Genomic DNA, 11,098 nt, shown 5'->3' with positions numbered 1-11,098 from the left:
ATGGCCATAAGCAGACTCGATCACTGTCGGAACAAACTCTTGAATGAGTCAACATTACACAAGATTCATCGATTTTGAACAGGAGGTTATGACGAGCGCAAAAGCCGAGAGGTTAAAGCGTTGGACTCTTAATAATCTGAGGGTCCCGGGATCGAATCTCGTTAACAGCGCCTGGTGGGTTAAGGGTGGAGATTTTTCCGATCTCCCAGGTCAACATATGTACAGACCTGCTTGTGCCTGAACCCCCTTCGTGTGTAAAGCACGCAGAAGATCAAATACGCGCGTTAAAGATCCTATTAATCCGTGTCAGCAGTTCGGTGGGTTATGGAAACAAGAACATACCCAACATGCACAATCCCGAAAACGGAGTATGACCGCCTGCATGGCGGGGTAAAAACGATCATACACGTGAAAGCCCACTCGTGTATATACGAGTGAACATGGAAGTTGCAGCCCACGAACGAAGAAGAAGTGGGGCTTATAGATAGAATTGACCGGACCTTCCTGTTGCTGACCTGATGATCGCTTGAGGCGAGCGTGGCAGCCATTGTACTCCCCAACTTCAGTGAACAAGAAAGCTGAAAGAGCATCACGCTGTTTTGATAAGCACTGTTATAGGCCCTGCTGCATCCCTCCTTTGTACACCCGTTGGAAAGTTTGGATGCATTTGCACCATGCGTCCTTCTCACAGTGCCTTCTATCCAGCTACAAATCCTTGAAAAGGAATTGGATTGCAATCAAACTGCAACTGTTGAACACGCTGCATTGTGAGGTATCTGTATAAGGACGAAAACCAGTCGCTTCGCAAATAGCTTTCCCCCCCCCCCCCCCTAAAGCAACCAAATGCCCTGTCTCTCGAAAAAATTCAGTATGATTGAATAGAATTGTGCAATCAACAACTATCTACCTGAAGATGTAGTCATCAGCCTCATCTACATGTAATGTGCGGCTTCTGTTCTGTGCGTGAGAGAGTGTGTGTATGTGTATAGTGCATGAGTATGCATAAGTTTTTATATTGACATGTTTTATATTTTATATATCCTAATTTCTACTGTATCTGATTTTCGATTTATGTTTGTACCTTGTTATGAGCTTGGCGGTGAAATGGTTAAACTAACTAGTGAACCCTTTTTTTTCTTTTTCTTTTTCTTTTTTTGTCTATCTTCTTTTTTGACTCACTTGTGTAAACAAAGTGAGTCTATGTTTTAACCCGGTGTTCGGTTGTCTGTGTGTGTGTGTGTGTGTCTGTGTCTGTGTCTGTGTGTCTGTGTGTCCGTGGTAAACTTTAACATTGACATTTTCTCTGCAAATACTTTGTCAGTTGACACCAAATTTGACATAAAAATAGGAAAAATCCAGTTCTTTCCAGTCATCTTGTTTAAAACAATATTGCGCTTCTGGGATTGGCACAAAAAAAATAAAGAATGAAGCCTAATTATATGCAAACTGCATTTACTGTTATATTTATATTTTTTGTATTCTCTAAACTTGGCACTTTGATCTGATATTCTGACCCAACAGCTATTCAGTTTCAGTTTCAGTAGCTCAAGGAGGCGTCACTGCGTTCGGACAAAACCATATACGCTACACCACATCTGCCAAGCAGATGCCTGACCAGCAGCGTAACCCAACGCGCTTAGTCAGGCCTTGGGGAAAAAAAAAAAAAAAAAAAAAAAAAAAAAAAAAAAAAAACACAACCACACACACAAAACAAAAACAAAAAAAAACAACAAAAAAAAAAAAAAAAAAACGGGGGAATAAATAATAGATAAGCTTGCATAAATAAATAAATAAATAAATAATAATTATAATATAGAAAAAGGTAGTAGTAATAATATTAGTAATACTAATAAAATGATAATAATAAAACATAAATAAATAAATAAATAAGACAACAATGGTGATAAATAAGCAAATAAATGTAAAAAATGAAGACACACATTCACACATACACCCACACATGCATAACAGAAATGCACCAGACATGCAGTTTCACATATATGAAAGCACAGTCAAATACATATAAACGTACATGAGCTCCAACACACACACACACACACGCATTACCGTGCACCTCCTCTACCCCCCTCCTCCACACACTCATTTCTAGTCTAAGTATCGCAGCTTCCACGGCACACACACACACACACAAACACAAACACACACTCACAGAGATGAACACTTACTTGTACAAGCACATATGAAAGCACAGTCAAATACATATAAACGTACATGAGCTCCAACACACACACACACACACACACACATTACCTTGCACCTCCTCTACCCCCTCCTCCACACACTCATTTCTAGTCTACGTATCGCAGCTTCCACGGCACACACACACACACACAAACACACACTCACAGAGATGAACACTTACTTGTACAAGCACACACACATACGCCCATATCTCCCACCCCCAACTCCACACACGTACATACAAAGATATATATATATATATATATATATATATATATACACGTTCCAATATCCTGTTGCTCCCACAGTGTAGGCATGCATACACTCACATACCTCATCCTCTACCCCACCTCCCCCCGCACTCCCACCTCCCCTCACACACACACACACACACACACACACACACACGTACACATATCTCTCCTGACACTTGTGTACAGTTTCACTCTCGCGCATTCACAAACGCACTCAAAAGCACACATACACACAAACACACACAGCCGCCACTGACTGGCCGCAAGAGGGATGGGAAAAGATCTCTGATGCCAAGAACGTGGCGTCTAGTGTGTTGCTCGGTCTATTGTGTTTGGAAAGGCCCACAGAGACTCTGTTCCGTTTTGAAGAAATTTGCGCAATGTTGGTTTGGAAATGATGCCGATATTTGTTTGATTTGCAAAGCATCGTGCTCTACCTTTCATGTTAGATTTGCGGCCGCTCCCTCTCTCTGCTTCTATTTCTTTGAGGCGATCGATGGTGTGATGGCCTTGTACCTGTTCTTTTTGGTATTCTTTGACTTTTCTGAGGATTTCCGATTTTCCTAGATGTAGGCCGCTCGTTGGTGTTGCGTTACCAGCAAGTCTGTCAGCTCGCTCATTTCCCTTAACACCTGCATGTCCCGGGCAGTATGACCATGTGAGTTTTTTAATCTGAAAGTTGTGCATTGCGTTATGCCACTCTGGGCTTCCCATTCCGTTTTCAATTTTCTGTATGAGGTTCATTGAGTCGGTTAGAATCATGGCATGTTGGTTTCCGGGCGTATGGAAGGACGATAGCCACTGGAGGGCATGTGTCACAGCTTCAACTTCCATCGTTAGGCTGGAGGTTGTGACTTTGTAGGCAGCATTCTCTTCCCAAATTGTTTTTCCATTTTGTTTCGCAGTGAATCCCCAGCCAGACTGGTCTTTGGTGACTGAGCCATCTGTGTATATGATGATGTCCTCTTCTTTACTGTTTTCTTCTATAAGCAGCTTCACTTCCGCATCAGTTTTGCCCTCTGGCCATTCCCGACAATGTCTTCCTAGAGTGGGTGAAATGACTGTGTTGAATAGATGGTTGAGGTTTTCGGGGTTTTTCTCCCATTCTTTTGTTTCTTTCAGGTCTTGAAGTCGGCATACTAGCTGGATTGTGTCTTCTGCTTGCCCCATCCATGATCTTCCTCGTCCTAGACGGCTGCCTTTTGGTTCTTTGACTGCGTCATGCAGTGGGTTTTGAGGGTTTTCTAATGCTTTGAAGTAGGTCTTGACCTGTTCTAACTTGTTTCTGGCCTGCACTGAAGGAAGGTCAAGCAGGTATCGCATGGTTTCTGTGGGCGTGTCTTTTGTTGTTCCAAGGATCAGCCTCATAGCTTCATTTTGGACTCTTTCTAATTTTAGGAGGTTGCTTTGAGACGGTGTTGTTAGCCCAAGTCCGTAGTCGATCACACTGAGGACGAGTGATTGGTATAGCAGGAAGAGGTGGCGTTGTTCAATTCCTTTGGTTGCCATTGCTTTTAAGACTGAAAGGCCCTTTTTGCATTTGAGAACAGTGTTTTCCGTATGTTTTCTGAAGGTCAGCATCCTGTCGAAGTGTATTCCTCCTCCCGAAACCTGGAGGGGGTCAGGCTGGTGTTCTCCTGACCCACTCCCGGGAGGGTCACTACCTTGTCGTGGTCGGGAGGCTTAGTGGCCAGTGATCGAGCGAGCTATGTCGGCGGGGGCATCAGTGCTTCTTGGGGTTTGGTGCTCTGGTCCCAGGTCTTAATTGACAGCCTACATAGCCATCGTAGCTGTTAGGGCTGAATAAGTGGTGGTTTTGTACTGATGCCCCTGATAGGGCTTCCCATGGCGAACAGGTCGTGAGTGAGGCCCAAACTAAACGTGACCCACTGTCCCTTTCGCTATTCTTTGTTCTTCTTTTTACCGCCTCTTTTCTGTCCTCAGCTCCCCATCAAGCCTTCTTTTCCACATTCTTTTTTTTCTCTGCGGCCTTCTTTAGGCCCGCCGTGTTTGCCGTGCGGCGCGACCTGTGATGGAGGGGAATGAGATCCTGGGGATTGAGAGAGCACGCTGCTCTCAACACATCCCTTTGGCTCGGACCTCTCCTAAGACAGGCGGCACACATTGGCCCGTGTGTGTCAATCGGCTACCCCTTCGTGGGGCTGGGTCAAGACTGGCAGTTTAGTGGCTGACGAAGGTAACCCCCGTAGTGCTCGGCTCTCTGTCCCCGGGAGCTGGGCATGATCGGGGGGGAGCACGTTGGAGCTGGGCTGCTGGTTGTATATCCCTCCCGAAACCTGGAAGGGGTCAAGCTGGTGTTCCCTTGACCCTGGCCCCTAAGTTGGACCCCATGGTGGGTGGGTAAGGGAGGGATGAATTCACATTTTTCTTTCAACATGAATCCTAAACAAATACACCCCCCCAAACTCGGAAAAAGACGACGACAGGGAACGGACGACTCAGACTCTGAGTCGGAGGTCGTCGAGACCTCTGGTTTTTGGCCATCATGGCTAGTGATGGAGGGCGCTGATGACGACAAGCCCTTGTCAGCTCTCAGCCCCTTCGCTGTCCAGAAGGGCTTTCAGTGCCTGGCAGGATCGCTCAGATCCATCAAGAGGCTGAGGAGCGGAGCGTTTTTAGTACAGACAGAATCCAAAAGACAGACACAGCTCCTTCTGAAGGCGACCACTTTCGTGGATAGGGCAGTGAAGATTTCCCCTCACAAAGGTCTCAACTGCTCTAAGGGAGTCATCAGATGCCCGGAGTTGAAAGGTGTGTCTGAGGCCGAGATCAAGAGCGAACTGTCCTCTCAGGGAGTGACCGATGTGTACAGGGTGACGGTGAGGAAGGGGTCGGACAGAGTCCCGACCAACACTTTCTTCCTCACCTTCTGCTGCCCGGATGTCCCCAAGGACATTCGGGTCGGATACCTGCTAGTTAATGTCAGCCTGTACGTACCGTCCCCTCTGAGATGCTTTAAGTGTCAGAAATTCGGACACGTGAGAGACAGATGTAAGGAGGAAGAGGCGTGTGGCACCTGTTCGAAGGCGGCGCACCAGGGCGATTGCGTCAGTGCAGCCCTGTGTGCGAACTGCGGAGGTGGCCACCCGTCCTCATCGAAGGACTGCCCCGCCTGGAAGAAAGAAAAACAAATTCAGAAAGTCAAGACAGAACAGAAAATTTCCTTCTTTGAGGCAAGGAAACAGGTGGAGGCCGCGTCGCCTAGGACGTCGTATGCCTCTGTCGTCAGATCCGGGACGGTGGACGTCGCAGTCCAGACGACGTCCACAGGAACGCAGACGGACGACTTAACCGCCTCGTCGGAACCGTCGGCCTTGGGTGGAGGCGCTGTGTCCACCCCTTCCCATCCTGCGCGGCAGTCCTCAGGGGCTGCTGGGCGGGAGAGAAAAGCCTCGGGCGGAGGCACGTTGTCCGCCTCCCGCCCCACCCCACCCCCCGGCCCCCCTCGCCCCGCCTCTCGTCTGCCTGGCCCTCGGGCTGGCGGAAGTGGCCGGAAGCCCCCCGCACCTCCAAAACTCAAGGAGGGGAGGGCTGCGGCCATGGCGGGATCGGGAGGGGCCGAGGTGGTGGATATTCCGACCCGGTCGGAACCCGAAAAATTTATGTCAAAGAACAAATATTCCATCCTGGCGGACCTTGAGCCACCGCAAGTGGAGGAGCAGGGGGTAGCGATGGAATAGGCTGCTGCTTTATTTTTTTTTAAAAAAAAACCTTTTTAATGGCAGTGATCCACTGGAATATCCGGGGATTCTATGCCAACTTCCAGGAACTCCAGCTGCTTTGTCGTGCTTTGAAACCTTCAGTGCTGGCACTGCAGGAGACTCTGCAAAGAGATGGCAAGGTTTTATCTCTCTCTGGTTTCAACTCCGTTTTTAAACCCGCTCAACCGAAGCAAGAGGGGTTGACGGGAGGTGTCGCTCTTTTTATTCGAAAGTCCCTTTTATACAGTACAGTTCTTTTAAGCACCCCTTTACAGGCGGTGGCAGTCAGAGTCACGCTCGAGAAAACCATCACTGTCTGCTCTCTCTACCTTCCCCCTTCCGTCCGTGTTCTGAGGCAGGACCTCATGAACCTGGTCGACCAGCTCCCACGTCCGTTTTTACTGTTGGGCGACTTCAACGGACACTCCCCGCTCTGGGGAAGTGAGATGACATCGGCCCGAGGTCTTCTCTTAGAAAACCTTCTCTCTGACATGGACTTGTGCTGTCTTAACGACAAGTCTCCCACTTACCTGCATCTGTCCTCTGGAAAGCTCTCGTGTTTAGATCTGTCGGTCTGCGATCCATCGTTGGTCCTGGACTACGAGTGGAAAGTGCACGACGATCTGCACGGGAGTGACCACTTTCCTGTCGTCCTCCGCCCCACAGATGGAGAAGGTGACTCTCTGCCTGACCGCCTGTACTACGACAAAGCAGACTGGAGTTTTTTTACCACCAAGATAAGAGCGGAGCTGCAGGAAGAAACAGTATTGAAAAGCAAGGACCCTGCTGACGCTCTGACTCGGATCGTTTTAGATTGCGCCAAAGCAGCAGTCCCATCGTCTACCTCCAAGCCTCAGGTCCCTAGAACGCCCTGGTTCAACGCGGAATGTCGGGAGGCCCGCAAGTCTCGGAAGAGAGCGCAGCGACGCGTCTTTCGGAGACCGGAGTCCGATAGCGTTCGAACCCATCAACAGCTGAGGGCGAAAGCCAGGTATGTTTTTAAAAAGAGCCAGAGGAAGTCTTGGAGAGATTTCTGCTCTTCCTTAACCTCCAACACACCCAAGAAGAAAGTGTGGAGGGTTTTAAAAAGAATTAAGGGCAAAAACGCATGCCCGACCTTCCACCATCTTAAACTTTCAGACGCTCTGGTCACAGAGAAGAAAGCAGTTGCCAATTTGCTTGCCTCCACAATAGAACAGAACTCGAGATCTGCTAACAAATCTGCTCGCTTTCTTAAAACCAAAAACCTGTCAGAAAAAACACCATGTAACTTCTTTTCCGACAACACAGAGAATTACAACCTTCCTTTCACAATGAACGAACTTAAATCTGCCCTTCAGACCTGTACGGATTCCTGTCCAGGAATGGACGAAGTCCATTATAAACTCCTAAAGCACCTTCCCCAAACCTGTCTGGACACCCTGCTTAAAGTTTATAACCACATCTGGGTCACAGGCTTCTTTCCACCCTCCTGGCGGAAAGCCCTCATAATCCCGCTGCCGAAACCGGGAAAAGACCCCTCGAACCCCTCCAACTACCGCCCAATTGCACTGACCAGCTGCGTCTGCAAACTGATGGAGAAGATGGTCAACGGTAGACTGATGTGGAAACTAGAGACCGACGGCCTTCTGGCGAAGGAACAGTGCGGTTTCCGCAAGCATCGCTCTACCATTGACCATCTGGTTCGTCTGGAAACCACGATAAGAAATGCTTTCGTCAACAAACAACATGTGGTGGCCATATTTTTTGACCTGGAGAAAGCTTACGATACCACGTGGAAATTTGGTATTCTTTCCGACTTGCACAAGCTCGGCTTCCGAGGACACCTGCCTCAGTTTATCCACAATTTTTTACAAGACAGACAATTCCAGGTGAGAGTCGGCACCACCCTGTCCGACATTCACGAGCAGGAGCTGGGTGTCCCGCAGGGGAGCATCCTGTCGCCTGCTCTGTTCAGTATCAAAATTAATGACATCGTTCAATCCGTTCAGAAAGGATCGGACAGCTCGCTGTTCGTGGATGATTTTGCTTTATATGCAACCGGCAGCACGTATGCCAGCATCCAGCGACGGCTTCAGCTCTGCGTCAACAAAATCCAGTGTTGGGCAGAGGAGAATGGCTTCACATTTTCGTCCTCCAAAACTGAATGCATCCACTTTCATAATTTTCGCCAATTCTATCAGGACCCTGAAATCCGTCTGGGAACATCCACCATCCCGGCGGTCAAGGAAGCCAGATTTCTAGGGGTCGTCTTCGATCAGAAGCTGAATTTTCTCAGCCACATTAAACAGCTGAAAATATCTTGCCTAAAAGCCCTGAACATCATCCGAGTTGTGGCACACACAAACTGGGGTGCTGATAAGAGGACTCTCTTGCACCTCTACAGAGCCCTGGTCCGGTCCAAACTGGATTATGGAAGTGTTGTATACGGCTCGGCCAGACCGTCCTACCTGAAACTGTTGGACCCTGTACACCACCAAGGGCTCCGTCTCAGCTTGGGTGCTTTCCGCACCACCCCTGTGCACAGCCTGTATGCAGAGGCGGGGGAACCACCTCTTTCCAACCGCAGACTGAAGCTGACCCTGAACTATTATTTGAAATTGTTTTCGGAACCTACAAACCCTGCTTACGATGCTGTATTCAACAACCCTTTCGATAAGAAATTTACAGACAACCCAAACTGCATACCTCCTCTCGGACTCCGCATTCAGCCGCACTTGGAAAATGCCGATCTGGATGTCGGTGGCATCTCAGATTTCTCTAAGTTCCCTGACAGCCCCCCGTGGACCTTTACAACACCTGAGGTCCGATTCGATCTGGCCTCGTACCGTAAGGACACCACCAGCTCTCTGGCCTACAGAACCTACTTTTCGGAACTGTGCCACAAATTCCCCACCTTTCAAGGCATCTTCACTGACGGTTCCAAGTCAGAGGACGGAGTCGCCGCATCTGCGTTCTGTCCCGCCTTTCCTGACCGGCCCTCAACGGAACACATCCTGTCTGACAGCTCGGTATACACCGCGGAACTGACTGCACTGGTCCTGGGGTTAAAAATGGTTCTCTCTTCCAAACAGAAGAGATTCATGATCTTTTCCGACTCCTTATCAGCCCTGGAGGCGATCGCCTGCAGGAATATCACTCATCCCAAACTGCTGGAATTTTATGAAACTTTTACTCTCGCAACGAAGAAAGGATACGAGGTTGTGTTGGCCTGGGTTCCCGGACATGTTGGCATTCGTGGTAACGAAAGGGCGGACCTGCTGGCCAGGAACGCTGTAAAGAAAGAATTGTCCAGATCCTTGGTACCCTATACAGACATGAAGCGGAAGGTCAATTCTTACGTTAAAGATCTTTGGCAAGAGAAATGGAACACCCAGATAGACAACAAGCTCTTCCAGATCCGTCCGGACCTGGGGGAGACCCTCCCTTCGGGGGTGAAGAACAGAAAGGAGGAATCTGTGCTGTGCAGACTGCGTACGGGGCACACTTTTTTTACTCATTCTTACTTGTTGAAGGGGGAGGAGGCCCCTCGATGCGTTCCCTGTGACGAGCCTCTCACCGTGAAACACGTGCTCCTTGACTGTTGGGATCTGCATGACGTTAGACGCAGACATTACACGGCGGTTTCTTTGAAGACTTTGTTTCGTGATGTCCCTCCGTGGGCGCTGATGGACTTCTTAAAAGAAGTGAACCTTTTTAACCAGATTTGAAGGTTTTAAACTATGGAAGTTTTTTTTTAAACTTTGGAGTGGAAAGTTTGAAGTGGTGACTCGTTTTAATTGGTTGTTTTTTTAGCCTTGTAGTAGTAATTGACGCGGCGATAGCCTTGAGATGGCCTTAGTGGTCGGCGAGGCTCTAAGCACCATAATTTCATTTCATTTCATTTCAAGTGTATTCCTAGGTAGCGTAGGCATTCAGTTTTCTCAATTTGAATCCCATCGAATGACACAGAAGGTGGTGATTTGCTCGCGGTTTTGTTGTTGAGGGTGCACAGCAACGTTTGGGCTTTCGCTGGATTGATGGAAGATCCTGTGTCTTTGCACCATTGAGCAATATTGTTTAGTTGTTTCTGGACGGCTTCAGTTCTTTCCTGAGCATTTTTCGAAGTTTTGAAGACCAGGCCGTCATCCGCAAGGGTAAGCACCCGAGCAATTCCATTGTTGTTTAAGTCTGCAAGGCCCTTCGTGTAGACATTGTAGAGGACAGGAGAGAGTGGAGACCCTTGTGGCAGTCCCATGGATGGTTTAGAAGGTGCAGACATCCAATCTCCGAGGCGTAAGACGACGGTTCTTTCCTGAAGCGCTGCTGCTATCCATCTTGTCAGTGTCAAACTTACTCCATACCTTAGTAGCAGCTCCATGAGGTGCGCAAACTGGACTTTATTGTAGGCATCTTCAAGGTCAATTGCTACTGCTAGTGTTTCTTCTTTTCTTTGAAATCCTTCATACACCTCATATGCAAAGGCAGCTGCATTTTCCCATGTGGACTTGCCTGTTCTGTAACCACCTTGATTTGAAGGGAGAATGTGCCTGTGTTCAAGATCCCTTGCAAGTTTCCTGGCTATCATGCGTTCCATGAGCTTTCCAACAATGTTTTGCATGGTTAGGATCCGGTAGCCGCTTACCTGACGATGGTCCTTTCCTGGTTTTGGTATGGGTTTTAAGAAGCTGTGTGTCCAGTCCTCCGGCACCTGTCCATTGTGGAAACTGTTTTGATATAGATTGAAAAGTTTGCTTCTGTCTTCTTCCGATAGCTCCTTGATGTCTGAGTAACGAACTTTGTCTGGGCCAGGAGCCGATTCTTTCTTGCATTTAGCTATTGCCTCGTTTAGATCATCCATTGTCAAGTCATCATCAGGTCCAGTCTGCATAAGGGTTTGGTTTAACTCCTCAACATATTTCTTTTTCTCATCTAAGTTTC

Source organism: Babylonia areolata, unplaced genomic scaffold, assembly GCF_041734735.1.
Source record: "Babylonia areolata isolate BAREFJ2019XMU unplaced genomic scaffold, ASM4173473v1 tig00014899, whole genome shotgun sequence".
In the NCBI taxonomy this organism is placed as follows: Eukaryota; Metazoa; Mollusca; class Gastropoda; order Neogastropoda; family Buccinidae; genus Babylonia; species Babylonia areolata.
This window is presented reverse-complemented; position numbering follows the sequence as displayed.